Raw genomic sequence first — 14,138 nt, forward strand, 5'->3', positions numbered from 1 at the left:
GGGCTCGAACTCACGAACCTGAGATCATGACCTGAGCTGAACTCGGATGCTCAACCAACTGAGCCACCCAAGCGCCCCTGTCTGTCTCTATCTCCCTCCCTCCCAACTTCTCTCCTTTCCCTTCTTTTCTTTTCTTTAACTCTAACATTTCACTACAGTCTATTCTTTACATAGTACCTGGAGAGCTCTGTTAGAAATGGAAATCATTCCATAGTTCTCCAAACAGCTTTACCATCATATTTAGGATGAAATTCATAGTTTTTGCCAAGCCGACAAGGTCCCACATAATTAGCAACTGCCTCTCTCTCTCTCTCTCTCTCTCTCTCTGTCATTTCAAACACTCCCTGCCTTGATCTTTCCTGTCTAATTGTCCTGATTTTTGTACAGTTCCTCAATACATGCTAATCTAGTTCTCACCTCAGGGACTTTGCATTTGTTGTACTCTTCTTCACACCATTCAGGTTCCTGATCAGAGGTTACCTCCCCAGTGAACTTGAAGGGTCCTGTTGCTCTAGCCTCCATCCTACTCCCTAGTTTCATTCTCTAATCCTTTTATCTTCCTTTGTTTTCTTCATGACACTTATCCCTAGAGACTACATCATGCATGCATTTTGTTTACTTGTATACCTTCTGACTTTTCACCATAATATAGGTTCCATGATTCCAAAGGCCTTGTCTTGTTCACTGCAGTATTAATGATAAAAGTTTACTGAAATATAAATTAAGGGATGCATTTCATAGTCTAGGTTCTATTTTTTCTATCCTTTTTATATGCTGTTTTATTGGGAGATCTTCCCAACTGTTATGAACATGATTCCCTGGAAGAAATACATAATACATCACAATATATACACTCAGAAACCTACACATAACTGATAAGTATGTCTCACAAAACAGTACTTATCTTTACTGTATGAAATGCATTCTCTTTTTTCTGTTCTTTTTTTTTTTTTTATGTTTATTTTTGAGAGAGAGACAGAGCGCAAGCCAGAGAGGGGCAGAGAGAGAGAGGGAGACACGGAATCCTAAGCAGTGCTTCGAATCCAAGCTGTCAGCACAGAGCCCGACGTGGGGCTGGAACCCATGAGCAGTGAGATCATGACCTGAATCTAAATTGGACACAACCAACTGAACCACCCAGTCACCCCTCTTTTTTCTGTTCTATTCTATTTTTCATAAAACTGATTTTACTACTGGGACACCTGGCTGGCTCAGTCGGTTAAGTGTCCGACTTGGGCTCAGGTCATGATCTCACAGTTCGTGGGTTTGAGCCCCACGTCGGGCTCTGTGCTGACAGCTCAGAGCCTGGAACCTGTTTCAGATTCTGTGTCTCCCTCTCTCTCTGCCCCTCCCCCACTCACTCTCTGTCTCCCTCTGTCTCAAAAATAAATAAACATTAAAAAAATTTATTAAAAAGACTGATTTTACTACTTAGAAATGGATTATAAAAAGGGTTACTACTTATGGCTTTGCAGGCAGTATCTGCCAAAGAGGTTATAGCCATATTCATGTATCTATCTGTGTGAAAGTAAGAGTGTAAACATATGCGCATATTTGAAAGTATTATTACATTAAATTTATTTTCAGAATAACAGAGTTACAATAAAACATAAATTTAGTAAAACATTTCCTAGAAATTACGATTTTTATTCAACTAGCCATTTCTTTTGAAATATTGACTTAGCTTTGAGACAATATTCATTTTTTTAAATTGGGTTAACCATAAAATTAGTTAAAACTAAAAATGATTAAACACAATATTTTCTACATAAGGAAAACTGTTAAAAACAGGGAAAATGTTTATAGTTTTGCTAAGAAAATATGTGCGACAAAAATCTAAAAGTAAATATAAGAATAAATGAAAGTCATTCTCTTGAGTTCTGATCTTGGCCCCTTTGGACAGGAGTCCAACTCCAGGAGTAAGGAGATAGGTGTACCCTCTCTGTGAACTTGTCTTTAGAATTTAAATCTGGCAGCAGGGGGAGTACACATTTAGGGGCTCTGTGGAAAAATGGCACTGATGAAGGAGGGTCAGAAAAGTTAGAATTAGGTCAAGGAATTATCTCTGTATCTTTCTTTTTTTTTTAAGCCTGTAAATTTCACTTTGATTTGTCATGTTCATTCATCTTGTTGCATTTCTCAGGCAGAACACTGGGGAACAGCAAAGAGAATTTTATTTATATAAATTAATGTGCTAATTAGCAACAGTCTCACAGCTCTTGGAAAATTGCCATTTCATTTTATTGCGCATTAAAGATTGGGTATCCCAACCCTTGTATGCCATTGGAAATGAAGAAATAACCCTCCTAAAATATTTTTGCCTCTCCAAAGGGAAATGTTAAATATAGTGGCCTCATGCTCATTTTCTGAGTGCCTCCTAGTAGCCTTTTTTTTTTTTTTTACTATTTGTGCTTTTTCTTTAGACAAAGAATCTTTTTCTTTTTTTATGTTTATTTATTTTGAGAGAGGGAGAGTGTGTGCGTGTGTGTGCGCACACACACACGCACCCCAGCAAGTGAGGGAGGGGCAGAGAGAGAGAGAGGGAGAGAGAGGGAATCCTAAGCAGGCTCCACACTGTCAGCATAGACCCCGACACGGAGCTCAAACTCACAAAGGTAAGATAATGACTTGAGCTGAAATCAAGACTCAGACACTCAACTGACTGAGTCACCCAGGCGCCTGTCTCTCTCTCTCTCTCTCTTTTTTTTAGCTCTTACATCTTATTATATCAATTAACAATTGCATTTACATATAAAATAGCGTATGTGTGTATGTGTAGCGTGAGTGTGTGTGTGTATCCTGCTATACCCAGAAAAAAGTATTATGCTAACAAACAAATAAACCATGGAAAAATGCATAAAATATGAATCTCAAAGGCTGGAATATTTTAATTAATATTTAAAATTTTTGGATGCCATCCCTTTAAAGGATGAGTTCCAGAAGGTTGTATGCTGTGATCTATCCATATTGAGCTGAACAATCTTCATCAGCTAACTGGACTTTTTTTCAATTTGATTGCACAATGAGTGAAATAGTTACATCCTTCCTATTTCAGAGTAATATTTTGGGAAGAAATAAAAAGTGCTTCGGCTTTCTTGGAATATCTCTGAACTTTTGTAAATTCAATGATATACACTTGAGATATTCACTACCACCACATATACCAAAAAACTCCAACTGCACTAATATGTGTAAGCGTTGGTTATTAATTAATGCATCATTTAATACTAAATTCATACAAATGTCCTCTTTGTTTCTGTCCATCCTTCTTATATTTAAGATTTAGAACAGCCGGCCTGGTTTTCTATTTTATTTTGTTTCCTTCAAATGCTGCTAAAGGAGGATTTGGTTTTTTCCTGCATCTCTTATGATTCCTTTCTATCAAAAGAGGCGTAAGACTGGTTTTAACAGATAGGTAGTTTGTGAAGTTCATTTGTGAAGTTTAATCACAAAATAGGCTAGGCCTTCTGGAAAACTCTACTCCTGGTTTTCTTCCCACAGGAAAATCTCAGTGACTGCTGACAAGGATGTCCTATCCTTTCTTTCTCCTCTACGTGTTCGAAGTTGAAGAAATGTTCTTGGGTTGAAATAGCTTAAATTGTTCTTGTGTATCCCAGAAAAAGAACAACAGCATTTTGATGATCCGTTTTATCTCCTGTGAAATAGAAAGAACACCAAAGAAAATGTCATGCAAAGTGTAGGGGATGAAAGCAATGATTGTGGAACATAGAAGTGTTACATGTTGCCATAGGGATATAGGATTATGAGGGACTCAGCAGAATGCAAAGAGGGTAGGTATGCTTCTTAAATGGCCTGTTCTCATTCCCCTTCCTGCCAAAAAAAAAAAAAAAAGGAAAAAAAAAGTCCCAGAAAGGTGAAAGTATAATATAGTATAAAGAGCACTACAGCAATCAGTGTGTTATGTGACCTTGGTTCTGGTCTTGGCCCTCCTGCAAAAGAGTTACTTCAGTTCGGGCCAAACTGTGTTATTTTACTGGCACAGTGGTCTTTCACCTGTTGAGTGAGATGGCTGGCCTCGGGAAGTCAAGTCCGTTCCAGTTTCATAATTCTGTAGCTGTATTTTTATTTTTCAGAGACTATATAACCTGTTGACAAACCTCTACACACTGGCTATTGCAAACCATTAAATAAATTATGAAAAGCAACTGTGGAAAAGTCTGCAGTGTTAAATTAGGCAGAATTCTCCAAAAACATTATATAATGAAAGTGATAAGGTAAACAAGTAGTTTGGTAACTCTCAACAATTCTTGTGTTTAAAATATTCTGGAGTTGAAATAAAGCAGCTCCCATCTGTTAATATCTATGTGCAGTATATAACATGTTTTACTATGAATGCTGTCCAGGGAAGTAAAAACAAAGGAGATCTTACAGAAGTGATAAGTGATAGGCTAGCAGCTTTTTAAAAGCTATTGCATACTTTATTCTAAGTCTTTTCTCTAAAAGCCAATCAAATGAGGACTATTTGGGAACATCAGCATTAGCTCACCAGACAATGGCATTTGCATCTTGAATTATTCTATTAGATTCTAACCTTGGCACAGTGTAACCCTTTTGCTGAAATATTTATAATTGCCTAGTAACATGGGAAATAAACAATTTATTCCTATTATCTGTGTGCATGTTTTGATACAGAAGAAGCAAACTGTGAATGACTAGATACTAATAAGATCAAGGAGTGTCCCCAGCTTGTCATAATGGCTAGTAACAAATATTTGCACCAAGCCTTGGTTATCCAAATATTCCTTGTGAAGAGTGGCTGAGTGGGTTTGATTTCTCTAACCTTGCAGAATCATTTTATTCTATTGTTCCTGTGATAGATATGGAGGGTAATGCAGTCCAAAGCCTCCAGGCAATGCATGAATTGAATATTTGCTATTTGTGTAGCATGTTGTTTCTGAAGCATCTAATTTGGGAGTGATTTAGTAAATACAATCATCGAGAATGTGGTGATGTTTTCCCTTTAGTTTTGCACAGGGAATTTTGAAAGGGTCTCCCTCCCCCCAATCATTTGTAAGAAAATGAGAAAAACAGCCTAATTTAACACTTGTATTTTGAAAAAAGAGATGGAAAGCAAGATATATGTATTTTTGGCGTTAGGGTCACCAAGTTTGAGGGAAGAAAATAGTTTCAACTAAATGCATGGATCCACATTATGAAATAGCCACAGTAAAAAAATTTAATGTTTATTTTTGAGAGAGAAAGAAGGAGAGGGTGTGTGTGCAGGAGAGGCAGAGAAGGAGACAGAGGATCCCAAGCAGGCTCCGTGCTAATAGCAGAGAGCCCGACGCCAGGCTTGAACCCAAGAACCATGAGCAGAGAAGTCTGACGCTTAACTGAATGAGCCACCCAAGCGCCCCTAAAATAGCTGCATTTTTATGTTTACTTTCATACCACCAACAGAAAAACCCCGAAATTGTTACACAAGAGTGCTAACACTACCTCACTTGGTTTAAAAAATCATCTTTGCAGGGCACACATGTATTGCCACGGACAGTATCTGCAAACCTGAGCTTAGCATCAAAAAGAAACGGCTTTATTGCAAGTCAGAGCTGCTTTAATTTAATGAACTAATATTAAAAAGATTCACATAATTTATCTCTCACCGTCTTTCAGCTGGAAAGTATTCATTAAGGAAAATATGTGCTAATGTTAGCAGCATAAACAGAATTCCAAATAAGGAAGAACACAATGATCATCCTGAAAGCCCTGTGCTTTCCTGAAAGGATTCACTGCTTACCTTGTCCCTGTGGCAGTGGGCCACCCCCATCACAGCCGCCCAAGTCCCTCACTGCCATCACTTTAGTGCTGATGAGGGCTCCAAAGACGAGCCTGTTGCTGGCTTTCATGACACTGCTGATAGTGAGGGGATGCTAACTGCTTTGGAAAAGTTTTGAATCAGTTCCAGTTTGGTGGTTTCAAAGCTTGATCTATTTTAGTATTGACTTCCTTTTTATTCCCTCTAGAAAAATGGATCTTTGAATTACTAGAAAAAAAAGTCAGCCTAAGTGAGTTCCAAATCTCAATCTAAATAGCCTTGAAGCAGCTAAATACAAATAGATCAAGAAAAAGAGACTATATTTTTCTTTCTACTACCCATTGAGTAGGGGGTGTGTCCTAAGACATATTAGAAAAATTCTTCACAGTGCACGTGGCACATTTGCACCAATAAACTAAGTGACCTTGAGCAAAGTCTCATTCTCCTTCAGCGTCTTGGTTCCTCATATACAGAATATGGCATTGGATGAAATTATTGCGAAATCCCTTCTTACTCTGAAAATTAACTACTAATCAATCATATTTTTATAACTTTGCCTGATAATGTTTGATATTATAGGAAATGTATGGGAAATCTGAAGGAACAGGGAAGCTTTGCCTAAAATGTTCAGAAAATTCTTGAGTCGTAGAGAAGTTGTTCTTAAAGTTGGCTTTTAAGCATTAATGGTTAGGACATGAAATAGCATTTTAACAAATTATAAAGAATTTTCACAGCACATTTATAAAGATTATCCTCAAGTGAAATCTGTAGACTCCTCCATTTAAGTAAAATAAAGCAATAGAGAATTAAAAAGAATTAAAATATTCCACATATTTACTTTTTAAAATACCCAAACCTATACATAAGAAATTGGCCCAGGGGAATATATTACTCGATTTGATGGCTCCCTTGCCAGACAATGTCCTATATAATCTATGGACATTTACCAAATTTAAGTTAGTCAGTAGATAAAATGTTCATAATTGTATATTGATAAATCTAATGTTACCAAGGTTTTTTTTTGTTTCTTTTGGAGGGTTTTTTTAAAAATTTCTTCTCCACAATGCATTGAAATATATTAGTTCTTTCATATTCCAAACTTCCCTGGTCAAAAATAACAATTTCTCCCAACAACACATCCTGGAATAGGAAGAGGGGGAGAGAAAATAAAATATTAGATCTTATAATGATATTTTACAATTAAAGTTAGTTTAGTGTACCTTTTAATCTAGCTTTTTTTCTGAATTGATTTTAACCCCTAAGTAAGAGATTATTCATATAGGAAGCACTAATGTGATTTACAGTCACTACATTTAAAATTTTGTAATTGTATGTTTTGCAATGAATAGATGGTGAAAATTAATTTTGTGGAAATGTTTTAGATGCACACATCAAAAATTAGAGACTCGGAGTGCTATCCTCTTCAAATAGTAGGGCTCTTAAGCCAATGAGTGGGCATTGATCAAAATAGTACTAAAATTACTTTTAGTAATTTTTTTCACAATCTGTGACATGTTCCTTAAACTACACAGACTGCCATCAAAATCTGAAAACGTTTTTCCTTGGAGAATTATTTTGGTTCGAGAAACAATGAGAATTCATTCCAAGTCAAGTCTAATGTATAAACTGAGGATCGTATAATGCCATTTTGGGGGTCTAAAATCATGATGCTAAGATAAAAAGACTGACCTTCTTGTGTGACTAGTAGAAGAAATGTCCAAATCAAGGACTCTGTAGGCAAAACCCAATGAGTTGGAACCAAGTGTAAAATCTCTCTGTATACAAATGGCAAACCTGGGAGAAAATAATCAACTGGCTGGGACCCAAGCTTCAGACTCTAGTCTTGGTCCAGTTTCTAACTACTGAGTTCATAATTTTTTTTTCTCTTTCAAGATACAAATGCAGGAAAAAAACATAAAAGTGTTGCCATAAAGTAATGAGTATATAGTCTATTAGAAAGTAGCCAATTAGTGTGGATAGACCCAAATGTGTAATGTCCTTCAAATGGGCTGGCTATCTTGGAGCCCATACATCCAGTTCACCAATACTACTCTTTGTTAAAAACTTATTTTGAAGCTCCTTTTTAGAATGATCTTCTGAATACGTTCATGAACCACACAAGAAGTTTAACCACATGGTTATATCACCCAGTCTCTTGTAATTTTTCTCTTCTTTTTCTTCCTCTTCTTTACCTAAAACAAGCCAGGTCATGTATCTTTTCACCAGTATTGGCACTGAATGATAATACAAATCCTCTCAATACACATTAATTGGACTTCATTGCAGATTTGTAAATAGGACGTCCATCAAGAGAGTAATTTTAAAGAGAAGAATGGCTACACAAATGGAGTAAATACAGACTCTTGAGGTGATGCCTTTGAATGAAAAGACTGATTTGAAAATGTAAGTTTGGGTCTGTTGGTTAGATTGATCTCAAACTTTATACTCAAACCTGATATGTTTTATACCATTTTGGTACCCAAAGTCAGGAGGCAATTATATGGTGCACAAATGGAATTTGCCAGTGGAATTGCTTATAGCATCTTAGAAGGAAGTAACTAAATGGAAAAAAAGATATTTAGTGAGTATTTTTAAAGGATTGGATATGTTCTACTAGATTAAGACATGAATTTTTAATTCACACATATGTTCCCTTAGAAAGACAAAGATTATATTCTCAAGGAGTTAGCCTCATGTGAAAACACTAGCATTTCAAAGAGTTCTCTCACATATCCTATGTGAGATACAGGGAAAAATGGGAAGTGGAAACATTCCTTGAAAAGTTCTAAATCTATGAGGGATAGAAGGTAATTAAATTATCCACAAAATAAAGTTTAACTTCCTGGTACAAAACAAATTGGAAAAGAACAATCTCCTTTTACACCCCCAAGGAAAACAGGAAAAAACATCTTTAGTTTTCACTTTCCTTCAAATTTAGTAGTGCACATTCTTCAGTTTGATTATTTGCTGGGGAAAAAATGGAAACTATTACTTTTTTCATTAACTGAAGAATGAACACTGTGTAACTTTACAAAATGAGGGTTGCAATAAAATGGATACTCAAGCTTAGACCCTTCCTTTGTGTTTGGGTTCATAATTTTTTCTCTGCTTTTGCATGTCTGGAACTCACACAATATCAAGTGTGTCCTAATTTTAGATAAATTAATACATTACACAATCTTCTTAACAAGCAGAGATTTGATTATTTTTTTCATATTAAAATAAACCAGCACAACAATTAAGAAGGCACAGCATAGGACATATTTATTTTTTATAGAATCATTTAAATTAACCCTGTTCCCCTTTGCAAGCATGGATATATCAAACCATATTTCTAAATATATCCTGAACACTTTGCTTTCAAAATAAACTCCAGTGAGAAAGAACACAATTAATACCTCATTTAGATCTTTAACATGCACACACTATATATTTTGTCTTTCTAAAGTAATGGAGTCAGGATCATTTTATAGTTTAAACATGTAAGAAACATTTGACACTTGTAATCAAGGCTTCAGAGATGCCTGCGTGTGTTATTTTAAATACTTTCTGCATCTGTGATCATTTCTACTTCTCCTTAGGCATGAAGCTTTCCTGCCCATCGTTCCCTCTCTCTCTCTCTCTCTCTCTCTCTCTCTCTCTCTTTCTCTCTCTCCACACACACACACACACACACACACACACACACTGCATCCCCCAAAGTAAATAAGATGATCAATTAAGCAAAATAACTGTTCAATTAAATACAAAAAAATCAATCAACTTTTTAAATTGATCATTACACTTATTTCAAGATATTCCACCATATCTTCAGCATCAAGTCATTTCAGTCAATTAGAATGATCAGTGAAAGGGAAAAAAAAATGTTTGCCCATATGCCAGAAATCCTATGTAATAATGACTAGAGATTGTGTTGGTTTTTCGACAAGATGTTCCTAAATAACTCAAAAAAAAAAAAAAACCTATTGATATAAATGCAACCATTTTGCTTTCTTTGGGGGAATTTTTTTAGTGAGAAAGTTGGCAAGAAAAAGAGATCTTGATGTTACCTGAAATATTCTTAAGTATACTAAAATGGGCACCTTGTTCACACACCTCATTGCACATTCTCCTCATTATTTCCTTTAGCCATTCCTGTGACTTTGATTCTCACTACAACACTTTAAGGTGAATGTATATACATCACACACACAAATATCATCTCAGCATACAAAACAACAAGGTTATCTGAAACAAATATGGAATTCATAGCTATGTGTCCTTTTAGAATGATATTTGCAAATGGTCACATTACACATCTGTGATTTGCTCCAAATAAATTTAAGATGATAGCATTACCTTTTTAAACCTGCAGATTCTTCCTTCTGTAAGCTTTGGCTCCAGCAAATCTCAGCTATTCTTATTACAGCCCTTTCTCACATGCTCCCAAGTGAGGAACGATTTGCAAAGCTTTTTGGCAAGGCGTGTTGTTAAAGCTGAGCTCTTCATCTGATAAACATTTTTGCTATAATACAGTGGTTTTTTTTTTTATTTTAATCTTTTGTTTTAAATAACTGACAAGATTCTAAACTATACAAAGAAAAGAAAAAAAAAAGCCAGGGGTAATTATTATCTTCACCAAAATATTCACCATAATATCATTCAAATAACAAATTTCCTTTCTTGCTTCCATACAAGTGGTCTAGCTAACATTTTCATATGATTGACTATCCTATAACCTTTACAGTTTTGTTTACAAAGGGCATACAGTGATGTGGGAATGTTCTAATAACATGCTTTGGAACAAAAGAGCCAAATGCCAAATTATATGAAATTTTTAATATAAATTTTTATAAGAAGTAAAATCCTAAGAGGAAAAAAAAGACTGGAAGGAAATATTTTAAAATATATCCAGTAGTTGCCTACAGTTGTTAGGATTGTAGATAATTTATTTTCTTATCACACATTGGTCCTATTTTTCCAGATTTTACACAATGGGTTAAAAAAGGAAAAAAATAATCACTAATGTGTTTATCTTTGAACAAAAAGGACTCAGTGAGAAACTTTTCAAGTGTTACTTCTCTTGTAAAGTCAAGGGAGTCATAAAAGCTTTTTTTAAAGTCACAAAAAACTTTTCTTAACAGATTCAAACAATTTGAATAGAGGCTAGATCATCTGTGTGATTTAAAGCCTCTGAGAGCAAATTCCTAATTGTATGGAAAATTGTATCAACCAAATACTACCAAAGGAGAGTGTGTTGATATTTTAGAATTCTTGTTTGACAATGCCATTATTATTCTGCGATAGTTTTGTTATTTAACCAAACTATTTGTGTCACAATTTAAAAATTTTATATACAGCTAAAGATAATTTTAAAAATACCTATACCTTTTCCAGGCATATACTTAAAAAATTCCTAGTTGACCAGCAGAATTCTCTCTTCCTTGAATTACATTCTATACTTTTCTAATTTTGAGGTATCATCCATATATTTGGTAAGCAAATTGTTAAGGGACTTTTTTCAAATAGAGATAATAGTATTTTGGGTTTTTATATGATTAGCAATTCTTTCGATACTACTTTCATTAAAAGAAATCAAGGTCTTATGCCAATTTAATTTTTTACAGGAAAAAACATGTTACATCAATCTTCCTCATACGTGCTTCTTGATTCTTTTACATAGACTAAAATGGAATTTCTAAACGTTAAGTATTGATTATATTGTTTAAAGGCATACATAATAATTTAATACTGTCTCCCCAAATTGTATGCAGAAAGTAGATGAAACCTAGAGAGAAAGGCAAGTGAAAATGTTCTGGGGTTCATTTGTGTAGTGTGTATTCAGCAATTTTAAAATACTAATTTTGTTCCATTTAATGGTAAAGAAATATTTCTTTCCCCTCCTTTGCCTAAAGGTCATCTGTAATTGAAGACAAGTTAGCAACAGTCCAGAGGCTGAGTCTGGCTTTGATCTAGGTGTCCAGCCTTTCTAAGTGCAAATCATTCTGGGCAGAATGGGAGGAGTCACATCAATGAATTGGTTGCCTTACTAAAGGTTATCGAGATCCCCTCTTCACCCTTCCCTGGCCTCCTCCCTCTGCCCACTCTTTGTGAACACCTCTGCATTTCTGTAGCAGTTTGACTTTGTCTTGCAGAAGTTGTATTCAGGTATAATACTAAGTCTTAATTCTGTTCTTCTTTATTTATTCTCGGTTACCCCGATTTTACTCTGAGATTCATGTTGTGTGTTTTCATCTCCAACCACCCTTATCAAATCATTTAAAAAAATATATATATATATATGGCATATATATATATATATATATATATATATATATATATATATATGGCACATGTTATTTGATTTTGGATAAGCAGAATATTCTCATGCTCAAAAAAAGAGTATGATATCATTTGTGATTCATTATAATGCTTTCATTCAAGCTTTAGGGCAATAACATTGATACTATGGGTTTTCTTTTGAAATAAAAGGAATAGCACTAAGTGTTCTGAATTAGAATATATCCTGGAAAATGTTAAACCCATACATGTAGGGACCTTTTTGGAAATGTTTTTATTTATAAAAATTAATAAAACCGGGAAAAAGATTAAAGTTATTCTAAATAGCCTTTTACTGATTATTTAGGCTGCCTTGTACAGTTTGAAAATTTGGCAGTAATTTTATCAAACCTCTTATAAATCATTGTCAGAGTAATGTTGAACAGTCATTTTGAATTACACTATATCCAATTATTTTTATAATCAAATATTTCATCAATTACAGCATGCATTAATCTTTTATCCCATTTAGGTAAAAATAAGTGAGCTATTTCCAAAAGCATTGCTTCTTGTAGGTGCTTTTGCATGGCCAATTTATGTTCACAGAATTTTGTACTTTTTCCTATTACACAAACATCTTTTTATTGAAGCATTGATAGCTTTACTTTCAAGTTACCTACTATTTAATAAACTAAATGTATTTACAAAACACTTTAAATATTTTTCTAAACTTAAAGACATTAAGATGCTAGCCATATATTTCTTTCAAGTGATGTCGTAAAGTTGTAGGACAAATTCTTTTGGAGAAGAATACATTCTTGTGACAAATAGTTACAGATGCTTCTACTTATTTCTTCAGTGACTCAATTGTCTCAAAGAGTTTAGTACAGATACACTAAATTTTGCATTTCAAATGTCTATAGAATTTTTGTGGTATAAAGTGAGTGTTTACTATTGCCTCACTAGAATGACAATATGTATTTTTTATATTACATACCTTTCTTTTGGGGTCATTCCATTTCCTTTAACACACTGATTCTGCAGCGTGTTTTAATAATGACAAGACTCTAATTGCTCATCTGTCTGTACTATGTGGTTAAGATAAAGTGAAATATAATTTAATGGAGCATTGTGTGTCAACTATACTTCAATAAAAAAAACAAAATATAATTTGAGTATATGTTGAATGGATTTAGTTTATAGGTTTATAATTTTTGCACTATTTACTATCAGTGTGAATATTTTTCTATTACGTCATGTGCTATGATCACTTTTGTGGTAGCGTCATGAAACACCAAAATAAGTTTATTGCCTTTAATCAGTTGTGTAAAAGCAAACCTCAGGGTACATAGAAAATAATTATATTTATACATGACTCTGTACTTATTATATTTATATATAATTTTTGTTTTTAACATTTTGAATAACAAATTCTTTTAAAAAATCTATCAACATAGAAACATGCATTTACTTGTTTAATCATGGCAGGACCATTTTCCAGAGCACTGTATCTTACAATTGAACCCAATATTGCTATTGAATAATATTAAAGTTAATAATTGAAAATAAATTTTCATTTTGAAAAATTCCCTGCATTTTCCTATTTTCTAATAAAATATTATTTCATTTTTATGGCACCATAATTAATCACCTTTGCCTGTGTAGCCTGATCATATATTACGCTTGCTTTCCTGCAAATATCCAATTCTAATGCTAACAAATAAAGAAAGATTTTGAGTGTAATACTTTATCCCCAGGAAAAATTCTTCTTGGTTTTGTCTGAATGTCATCTATAAAGCAAGAGATGGTTATTTTTCCAAACATGTGATCAATAAGTGTCCATTTTCATATCATTGTTAGTAATAGACGCAATCTCATTTAGGAGCAAGGCCATTTTAATGTAAGTGTATCCTAGTATAGAAAGAAGCTTGTCACACTCCTCCCTAAGAGTGAAGGATTTCAGTTCCCCTTTATGCAGACATTTGCACCTAGTATTTTCCAATTCTGTAATGCAAACATTCACGGAGAGGTTAAATACAATGTTGGCTTTGCAATATGTAGCAGAAGAGCTGCATGCATTTTGCACAGGCTTCGTTGAATTTAA

The 14,138-nt window shown here is 34.2% G+C and overlaps 1 protein-coding gene and 1 pseudogene across 1 annotated transcript in view; one reads left to right on the forward strand and one right to left on the reverse strand.

Moving 5' to 3' along the window:
* The window catches only part of LOC106985754 (ubiquitin carboxyl-terminal hydrolase MINDY-1-like), a 41,457-nt pseudogene extending 40,935 nt beyond the window's left edge, over positions 1-522 (reverse strand).
* Positions 1-14,138, forward strand: part of LOC113594762 (translation initiation factor IF-2-like) — a 398,057-nt gene that overhangs the window by 304,468 nt on the left and 79,451 nt on the right. The gene's annotated exons all lie outside the window — the stretch shown is intronic.

Source organism: Acinonyx jubatus, chromosome F2 (genome assembly GCF_027475565.1).
Source record: "Acinonyx jubatus isolate Ajub_Pintada_27869175 chromosome F2, VMU_Ajub_asm_v1.0, whole genome shotgun sequence".
NCBI lineage: Eukaryota > Metazoa > Chordata > Mammalia > Carnivora > Felidae > Acinonyx > Acinonyx jubatus.